Source organism: Odocoileus virginianus, chromosome 13, assembly GCF_023699985.2.
Source record: "Odocoileus virginianus isolate 20LAN1187 ecotype Illinois chromosome 13, Ovbor_1.2, whole genome shotgun sequence".
Taxonomy (NCBI): domain Eukaryota; kingdom Metazoa; phylum Chordata; class Mammalia; order Artiodactyla; family Cervidae; genus Odocoileus; species Odocoileus virginianus.
The window spans coordinates 28978043-28988654 of record NC_069686.1 but is presented as its reverse complement, the minus strand read 5'-3'; positions in this window follow the sequence as shown (position 1 = coordinate 28988654).

Sequence of the window (10612 nt, the reverse complement as noted above, 5' to 3'; positions counted from 1 at the left end):
AAGGTTATCCAGCAGTAAGCATTTCTCTTTACCCAGGGAAGGGGTCAGTACTTCACTCCATCACTTTACAGGTTGACAACACTTGGAGTATGACTTGATACCAAGACTGTCTCTGATTTCTGGAAATCCAAAGGCACCTGGCAAAGGCCCAGAAGTCATGATGATACACCCAACTGCCTCCCCTGCATTGTTTGGTTCTTCTTCAGTATTAGAAGATCTGTTTGAGGCAATATCAAGCTTCCAGTCAGCGCCAGCATGAATCAACACAACAGTAATAACCACCCCACACTGGCTTAGCTCAGTACCTGGTCCTCTGGGAGTACGGTCAGAAAGATGACTGTTGCAATTCAAATAAATGCACAGATGTTCAAAGTCAGCCACCACTTCCCCAGGGACAGTATCAAGGTATAAACCAGATGGTGAGTGCTTAGTGTAATGGTGGACTTCAATTAGGAGACTGGGGTTCTACTTCTGACCCTTACTAGGTCGTAAGCCTCAAACAAGCCTCTCAACTTTTCTGATCCTGATCGTATGCGCGTAAGAACTTCTGACTCCTCAGTTTAACCCCCACAGTGGCATCCTGGGAAGAAGAATAAATGGATACTTGGATTTATAATAAACCATTTAAAGATTATTGAGGGCAAGATGGTACCAGGATGATTGTTCAAGAAGCTACCAGAACTATAGTAATTGGAGAGAACTATGAGAGCTGGTATAAACCGAACCTTGGATAGGAAATTCAAACAAAAGCTGAAGATTTGGCTAGATGACAGCAGGGAGGCACCTGGGGAGGATAAGATACGTGGGAAGCAAGGAAGGCAGCCCCGCACATTTGCCTTTCCTGAGGGTGATCTGAAGGCCAACCACCCAAAGGAAGTACAGAGGGCACAGGGTGCCATTCTCTCTGTGCCGAGACAGAAGGTGAATTGCAGGGGAAGAGAGTCTGCTCAGAGGGACACTAGGCAGTGAGGAGCGCACGTTAACCGAGGCCCACAGTGGCCATCACTTGAATCACAGAATCACAGGAAGGAAGAAGTTTGACGTGAACTCCAGATCTGAAAGGAAACCAGAATGATCTTAGAGAATGTCTTGGAATGACTAAAAATATCTTGAAGAGGAACTAGGCTGGTACGAGAAAGTTGTGCTGATGGAAAGCCGCAGGGGCTGTTCCCTCTGCCTCCTGAGGAGCAAAGCCCTGCGCCGATGGGCTGTGGTCCCACGTGGTTAGAAGCCCCTAAGTCTAGGGCCCAGTAAAAGCCACCACAGTGGGGGAGGGGACATCAGCCAGTGCAGGCCCAGGGTTTACTGATGGATAACTTAGCTCATTTCATCTCAGGTCAACAGGATCTATGCTGGGCACGGTCAACGGGATAAAGATACTAGCCCTTGCACACTAGAAGCTCTTAGGCCAAAGGGAAGTTGGCGAGCCAACAAACCAATGTGGAAAGTCTAGAAATGGCTCAGTGAGTGGTGAGGGATGTACTGGTGATAAAGTCATGCAGTAAAAAAAAAAAGGAAAAGAAATATGTTAACTGTGGAGATTAGTGACTCCCATGCAGATCTTTAATATTTTGAGCTTTTTATTATGGAAATTTTCAAGCATATAAAAAAGTTGAGTGAATAATATATTGAACCCTCAGGTACCCGTTGCAGGGCTTCAACCATGCAGCCAACTTTGTTTGATCTACAATAGCGAGCACCCCCTCTGCCCCCACTACCACTGCTTTCTCTCTCCCTTCTTTTTTTGTGGATTATTTTAGAGAAAATTCCAAACCTTAAATAATCTTGTCTAGAAATACTTCAGTATGTTATCTCTGAGAGATAAGTGCTCCTGTGTGTGCACATACTCCTCCCCCACTCTCAGCTGAATTTTACAAATATTGTAGAGCAAAGGGAGTATTTATGCAAACCATCCAAGAATCCTTCACCATAAAACGGAGACTGGCATTGCTATACTAGCCACAAAAGCCAGAAACCAAAAACAAAACAAACCCCCCCACACACACACACAAAGAACAGAGGCAGTAACAGCCACAGAAATGACTGCTGTGGAATCTGAGAAAACAGTAAGAAGTGGACTTCTCGAGAGGAAGTAGAAAACGAAGATGACTCTCAAGTGGAAAGAAAGAAAAAGGTAAACATGCCCTTGTCAGGGGAAACAAGAAGTGTAGTAAATACCTCCTGCTGAGGAAAAGGATAAAGAGAACACTTAAAATAATCCTGAGGTCACTCAGAGGGGGAAAAAAGTGGGTTGAGGTAGGAATAAAGAAGGGTAAATTAATGGTAGTAAAAACTGAAAATGATTTATTCAACAATTATTAAGTTTCTCCTGTCCAATAGGCTTTCTTTAGATGGAACTCAAGTCCAAGGAGGGTACAGCATCTTGACTCCATGTTCTTAGGGAGTCACCTTACCCCAAGATAGTCTCCCTGCCTCCAGCAAGGCTGGTGCCAATTCTTCAGCATCTCAACATTTTCATCCAAATAGGATAGAATGGATGAATGATCAATCAATAGTTAATTAGAGAAAGCAGTGACAGAGAAAAATGCAGAGCCAAAGGAAATAGAGGAAAAATTTCAGAGGAAATGTTGTAAGACTAAAAGAAAACACACACACACAAATTAAGATGAGTAAAACTTCATCTACATGATTTGCATACAGTATTTCATAACATCTTCACAACAATCATGAGAGGTGAGAGCTGTTGTTCCATTTTACAGATGAGAGAAATAAACCTCACAAAAGTTAAGAGATTCTCCCAAGGCTTTATAGCTTGTTAAGTGGTGAAGTTTCTCTGGGAATCTTTAATATCAAATATAGAACTGTCTCCATTATCCCATAAGAACGCAGGCTGGAGATGAAGCTTAGAAATCTCCAGAAAGATACAGAAGATATGAATGTAACTTGGGCTTAAGAAATAGAGCTGAATTTGCAGAGAGAAATCTATGTATGAAAGGAAAAGGACTGCTTTGGGACTTATCAAATTCCTCAATGGGAAAAGAGCCACCCAAGTTCAGATTTTCGGATTTTTGTTTAAAAGTTTGGAAAGATCATGGAAGTGAAGCAGGTTGAGAGGAAAGATGCAATTTTTATACCTAAACCCTCAAAAGAAAGAGTGCACGCAGAAAAAGGAAAATGTGTACAGGATGCCTCTCCTGTATACAGCAAAAGACATGAGTCTGGGGGAGAAGTCAAGTGCATCTTAGGAAAGGAGCTGTGGCAGTGGATAAACAAAAGCTGACCCCTCCAGTGAAGTATTTGTTGTCGGCCTGGAAGATATAGATACAAAAATGTGAATGTTTTCTATTAGAACTTTCCAAATCAATCTGAATAATTGCAAAAGCATATCTGGATGACCTGGATGCCCAGTTTATCAGCAGATATGAAACAAAACCTCAGACTCAAGTTTGTGCTAGTCTTTTCAACCCCAGTCTCATTGGGGTCAATCATATCATTACTATAATTATCCAAAAGCTGTGAAGAAAGAAGAAACGAAGCCTTACCACATAAATGTTCTTTGTGAACAAAAGTTTCAGAATAGTTTGAAAAGAATGTGAGAGAACTGAGTCTTCTAATGCTTACTAGAGTCAGGAAACTGCCCGTATTAACCAGAACCACATATGTATTAAAATAGCAATTTATCATAAAATAATTTAGGTCAATACTGTATGTCCAGAAGAATTTTTTTCCTTTTTTTTTAAAAAGCTCTATCAATTATTCAAATTTAAAAATCACTAGATTAGAGAGAGGGATATTTATTTAGTTGTCTGTGCTAGCTAGCCATTTAAATACAGTACTTTGAGAGTATCACAAGCAAAAATGCTGCAGGTCATAAAATTTAAAGTGAAACGTTTTATCATTTCTATTCATGCAATGGTAGAGATTGAAATTAATTTCTTAAAACATAGGGAATTGGGTAGAGAAGCAAAGAACCAAAGTCATGCTCCCCCTTAAAGATTTCAGATAAATGAAACTTTTTTTTTAATGACATAAAAAGAGTTCTCTCCACAGAAATATAGCCAAAGGCTTTTAAGAATAAAATAGATATTGTCACAAAAGGGAGAGCACAGACAGATAAAACCAAGGTGAAGACACTGGGGCAGAAATAGTGAAATCAAAGAACAGATGAAACAGAATGGAGATGGAGAGAGCACAAAAGGGTCACAGAAGAACAGAAACACTCCCTCCAAAAGCTAAAGAAAAAGAACTGCTGCAAGATTAAAATGGGCAGAAAAAGGCACGGAAAGACGGAGCCTACAGATAATGGAAGGGTTTAACCAAACAGATCAAGCGCAAGGGAAGACTGAGTGATGAGCTCAACTGTGGACTGGTGAAGAAATAAGCCATCTGACAGTGGACATCATGGGTCAAGTGATTCTAAGGGAGCTGAATTTCAAAGCAAGTATGCACTCCTGGGTCTGGTGGACATGCTGCTTAGTTCTTCTGGGCTTTTAAAAATCCAGTCAACTGCACTTTTCCATGGCAGACACTTATAAGGAAGGTGAAGTGACCTATAGAGTGAAACGAGGAGCTAGTGATCATTTAAAAATGAAAGAGGGCAGATGTTGGGAACTAGACACCACTATCTTTTTAAGGACAGATTAGGGGACTTTTGTAGGAAATTTTCTATTGCACAGAGCATTTGTTCAATGCTCAACAAAGTAAAAAAAAATTTCAGCCATTATTTCTACAAATAAAATTTATGCCCCTTTCTTTCTTCTTCAGGGTGTCTTATAACGCAAGTGTTAGCTCATTTGATGTTGTCCCATATGTTCTCTTAGCTATCTTCAATTTTTAAACTCTTTTTTCTTTTTGCTACTCTGATTAGATGAGTCCCATCCCTTGTCTTCAAGTTTAATGATTCTTTATTCTTCATCTTATCTGCTTTTGAACCCCTCTAGTGTAGCAAAGTTATGACCAACCTAGACAGCATATTAAAAAGAAGAGATATTACTTTGCCAACAAAGGTCTGTCTAGTCAGGGCTATGGTTTTTCCAGTAGTCGTGTATGGAGGTGAAAGTTGGACCATAAACAAAGATGAGTGCCGAAGAATTGATGCTTTTGAACTGTGATGTTGGAGAAGACTCTTGAGAGTCCCTTGGATGGCAAGGAGATCCAACCAGTCCATCCTAAAGGAGAACAGTCCTGGGTGTTTATGGGAAGGACTGATGCTGAAGCTGAAACTCCAATACTTTGGCCACCTCATGAGAAGAGCTGACTCATTGGAAAAGACCCTGATGCTGGGAAAGATTGAGGGCAGGAGGAGAAGGGGATGACAGAAGATGAGATAGTTGGATGGCATCACCGACTCGATGGACATGGGAATGGGTGGACTCTGGGAGTTGGTGATGGACAGGGAGGCCTGACGTGCTGTGGTTCATGGGGTCACAAAGAGTCAGACACGACTGAGCAACTGAACTGAACTGAGTGTATTTTTCAGTTCTATTATTGTCTTCTCTGTGACTTCCACTGGTACTTTCTTATAGTTTCAATGTCTTTGTTCTGTCACTATGTTCATTATTCTTCTCCCCAGTTCAGTGAGTAATTTAATGACTGTTACTTTGAACCCTATCAGGGTAAATGAAATCTGTTTCATTGAGGTTTTTTTCTGAAGTTTTATCTTGTTCTTTCATTTGGAAGATAGTCTTCTGTTTCTTCGTTTTGCTTGACTATCTGTTGGTTTCTATGCAGTAGATAAAAAACAAAAACAAAGCACCACTTCCAGTCTTGAAGGAGTGGCCTCCTGTAGGAGATGAACTTTGTCATTCAATCCTGCCCTGGTTCACCATAGTTGTCTCTCAGACTTTGTGACTATTAAAGTAGCTATATTTAATAGCTCCCAGTAATTGAGGACATAGCAAGACTTCAGTGTTCAAGGTGGGGAGGCTCTTTGCACCTAGATTTGGACTGATTGAAAGCCAGACCTTCAGTGAGCAGCTTTTAAAAGTATGCAAACATATATACTCCTGTAGGATCACAAGCATAAGCCCTGTTGGCCACCACAACCAGGCAATCTAGAGATATCCTCTGGGCAGCAGTCACAAATTTAAGGGTTCCAGACAAGCATATAAGTTCTTCTTTGGAAGATACTAGCAAGCTGCAGAAAGGCCAAGATCACATCTACAGTCTACATTCTTTGAGAGCAGCTCTGTAGGCTACTAGATGCATGCCCAACACAAAGCCTGCTCCTAAGGCCAGAGCTCCAAGACAAGCAAAAGACCTCCTTCACAGAAGGGTGGTGGTGGGTACCCCAGTCTGCTATCTGTGCAGTATTCTGGGGGTGGTAGCCTGCCAAGAGTCATCACTCCAATTGCCCGCAGGACCCAGGAATGCAAGCCTCCTTCTCCCCCTGTCACCAGAGCTAGACATCAAAGCAGTGTTCCTTGGGAAACGTCCACAAAAGTGGGGGCACCAGACATAAAAATCAGGGTGCCAGATGCATGTGAAGCTCTCTTTAGGGAACACTGGCACTCTGGAGCATGCCAGAGGGAAAATGCAAAGAGAGCACCTGTCTCTATGTCCTCTCTGGAGAAGGAAATGGCAACCCACTCCAGTATTCTTGCCTGGAAAATGCCATGGATGGAGAAGCCTGGCAGGCTACAGTCCACGGAATTGCAAAGAGTTGGACACGACTGAGCGGCTTCACTTTCCCTTTCCCTGTGGCCTCTGGAAAGGATTATAGTCAGCCCCTACATGCATGTTTAATTAGAAGCCTGATCCTCAGGCCACAGCTAGTTAGTTAGCTAACAGGCATCCTTCAGAGAAAGACCAACCTCCTGGGTCTGTGTCTATGAAGACACATGAGTACCTAGTACAGGTGGGGAAATGGCACACAGCTCAGTGTCACTAGAGTTCAAAGCAGGGAATAACAGAAAATGTGGCTGAAAATTGGGAGATTCTTATATCATCTGTCAAGGAGCTGAGACTTGACTCTGGGCGGTTGTTAAAAGAAGGGGCTTTGGCGTGTTTGCCTTTAGAAGGTTCATCTTCCTCTTGGCTTTGGTGTGGAGGATGGTGTGGAGGAGGGGATCAATCCATAGGTAGAGAGACATAGGGATAGAGAAGAGGAGGTGTACTTGAAAAAGATTTGGACAGCAAATTATGCAGGGTCTTATGGTTATTGGTTGTGGGTGGGAGGAGGCCAGAAAGACCAATGGGTTCTGATTTGTGTGATTCAAGGAGTGATGGTTCCATTAAATGGATCAGGGAAACACAGAAGGTGGAGGGAGGTAGTGATGAATTCTGTTTGGATCATGCTAAATTGAAGATAGGAGGCAGATGGCTATGACTGGTGATCAGAGGAGAATTCTGATATTAGAGATATAGATTTGAGCATTGTATTATCACAAAGCTAGTGACTTAATACAAATACAGTCTCTTATAGTTTTAGAAGTTAGGGGTCTAATATCAATCTTACTGAGCTAAAGCCAAGGTGTCAGCAGGACAGATCCTTCCTGGAGGCTCTAGGGGAGAATCTTTTCCTTGCCTTTTCCTGCCTCTAGGGGCCACTGACACTTCTTGGCTGGTGGCCCTTCCTTCATCTTCAAAGCCACCAGTGTGGCATCTTGTTTCTGTCATCACATTGCCTTCTTCTCTCTCCCCCTGCCTCCCTTCTTTAAGGACATTTGTGGTTACATTGGGCCCACACAGATGACCCAGGATAATCTTTGTATCATAAGATCCCTTTTGCCAAAAAAGGTGGCAGTCACAGGTTCTGAAAGTTAGAACCTGGATATATTTAGGGGTCATTATTTAGCCTACTATAGGTATTGTTGGCATGAAGTTCATGAGAGTACATACAATCAGTGGGATGGATGTGTGTGGAGAGAAGAGCATTAGATCAAAATCAAAAAAGTTAAGGGAGTGAGCACTGGAAGAAGGAGCCCAATGGAGATGGAGAAGAGAGTCTGGCCAGGAAGGGGAGTACCAGAAAAGAGCTGGTGTCAGGTTGGCAGAGAGTAACAGGAAATAGGGAGTGGTTAAGAGCTGCAGGTGAAACTGGATAAACACTGGAGGTTCCTGGGCATCTTCTCCATCCATGGAGTACAGGGCTAGAAAACCCTTGGCAGAGGATAGCAGTAATGGGCAATGAGGAAGAGTGGACTCCCTTTTGACAAGTTGGCCAGAAAGAGAAGAGAAAACTAGTAGCGGCTAGAAAGCAATGCAGACTCAATGGAAGCTATTTCATTTTGCTTTGTTTCTTAAAAGGTGTGAGTCTAGAGCAGGCTTCTGGGCTGAACAGAAAGAACCCATAGATGGGAGAGGCTAAATATTTGTGCAGGAGAGGGAATTCCTGATAGAATGAAGTCTCAAAACAGGGTAATGGATATGAACTCCAGGAGCACAGATAAACAAAATTTGAAATAGGCCTATCCTTTGATCCAGCTTCTAGGGATTTATCTTACAAAAAAAATCTTGTGAAAATACTCACATAAGAGGAAAAAATGTACAAGAGTCTTAAAAGGCAAAAGGTGTACAAGAGTGTCCAGGGCAACATTGCTTATAACAGGAAAAACTGGAAGCAGCTGACTTGTCTGTCAGCAAAGGATTAGTTAAGCTCTGAAGTTGAGAATAGCTTTTAAATCCTACAGTGGAAAGGTTTCCCTGTGTATGATATGATTTACAAATATCATAAAGAAGATATTACAGAATTGATAATAAAACATACAGTTCCTACAGATCTCATAAAAACGTAAAGACTTGAATGAAAACATTTCTAGTCTACTTAGTATTTGAAGAATTCTTTCAACTGCATATTTAAATGACAATCTAACAGGAAAATGACCAGAAGCTGTAAACTAGCATTTCAGAGAAGACAAAAATCAAATAGCTTATAAATATATATTTTTAGTAATCAACATCATTAGAAATGAGAGATATACAATGAGATGCTAACATTTTATTTATAAGACCAACAAAAATTAGAAATATTGATATCTGTTATTGGTAAGTTTATGAAAAAAAAAAAAAAGACATTCTCAAACAGGGTTAATGGAATTTAAATATATACAAGTTTTATAGTTTTTATAGAGAAATTTGGTAGTATTTATCAAAATGCTTCATATACCTGACTTTTAACTTAGCAATTTCACTTCTAAAAATCTATCTTATAGAAATACTCAAAAAAAAAAAAAAGAAATACTCACACATGCATATGAAATTTTGAACAAGTATGTGTTTTATTGGTTCATACTTTATTTGCCAAAATTGTGAAAATCTGGACATGACCTGAATGTCTAATACATGAAGAGCAGTTAAATACACTCTGTAAGGAATACTGGGCTGCGATTCAGAAGAAAGAATTAGATCTAGATGTAATAAATAATACAGAAGTAGGTTTATAAAAAGTAAACAAGCAAAAAAGATAGCTAAATTCCAGGTATAGCATGATCTCACTTTTGGAAACAAAAACCATTTCCATGTACTTGACAAAATAAGGACTTGATAATACATCAATACAGATAAATTGCAGATGCATTATGCTAAATGAATGGAGCCACATTCAAAAGACTGCACACTGTCTATTGTATTTATATGACCCTCTGGAAAAAGCAAAACTATAGGAACAGAAAATAGGTCAATGGTTGCCATGGTGGGTGTTGAGAAGGTCATTATAGAGGGGCATGAGGGGGTTTTTTGTGTGTGAGTGGGAATGAAAACATGCCATATCTCAACTACAGTGATCGTTCCACAACCATATGCATTTGTATGCTACAAAAGGTGAATTTTACTATATGTGAATTATACTCCAGTAAATCTAACTTTTAAAAGTTCATAAAGGTTTCCAGCAAGTTTTTACTAATAGTTAGCTTTTGGAGAATGGGACAGGGGAAGTACAGAAAGGCAAGACTCAGTTTTACCCTTCAGTATAATTTGGATTATTTTTAGTAGGCATACGCTACTTTTGAAATTTTGGAAAAAGTTTGAATAAACATGGCATACTCAAATAGCACAATGCTATACAGCCATGAGAAGCAGATTTACATGTACTGACACATAAATGCATTCATAAGCATTGTTAACTAGAAAAACGCAAATGACACAAAAATAAACAATCATAACTTTGGAAAAAAATAATAAAATTTTGTGTATGCATATATGTTTAGGTATAAATGAGACGTGTATGTGTGTGTGTGTGTGTGTGTGTGTGCACAAATCAGAATTTCTTTCAAATATTTAACAGTAATTTAATAGTACTTACTTGTGAGGAGTAGTATCATTGTGGGTTCATGGAGGGGATTACTGTTATTTTCAACTCTGCCTGAATGGTTATGAGAGTATACCATTTCTATAATTATTAAAAAAAAATTATGTTTTTGAAGTAGCATAAATGAAGAGGTCGCTTTGTCTAAAAGGAGGACTATTCATTCTCTAAGTGTGGAAGCAAGAGCTGGACAGCTACAGGAAATCTTGTAAACTGGACAGTAGAGTCAGTAATTTTGGTCTCAGTTTTGTCAGGAAAATGGGTCATCTAGGGAATGAAAGTTGGGGAGGGGAGGGAGTTAAAGGAAAGTGCTAAGGTCTGGAATAACTTTTAAGGGGCTTGACGAGGAAGGACACTGAGAGTAAATGAAGAGTTTTGTTGAGGATGGTGGTTCCAAATGTCATTAGC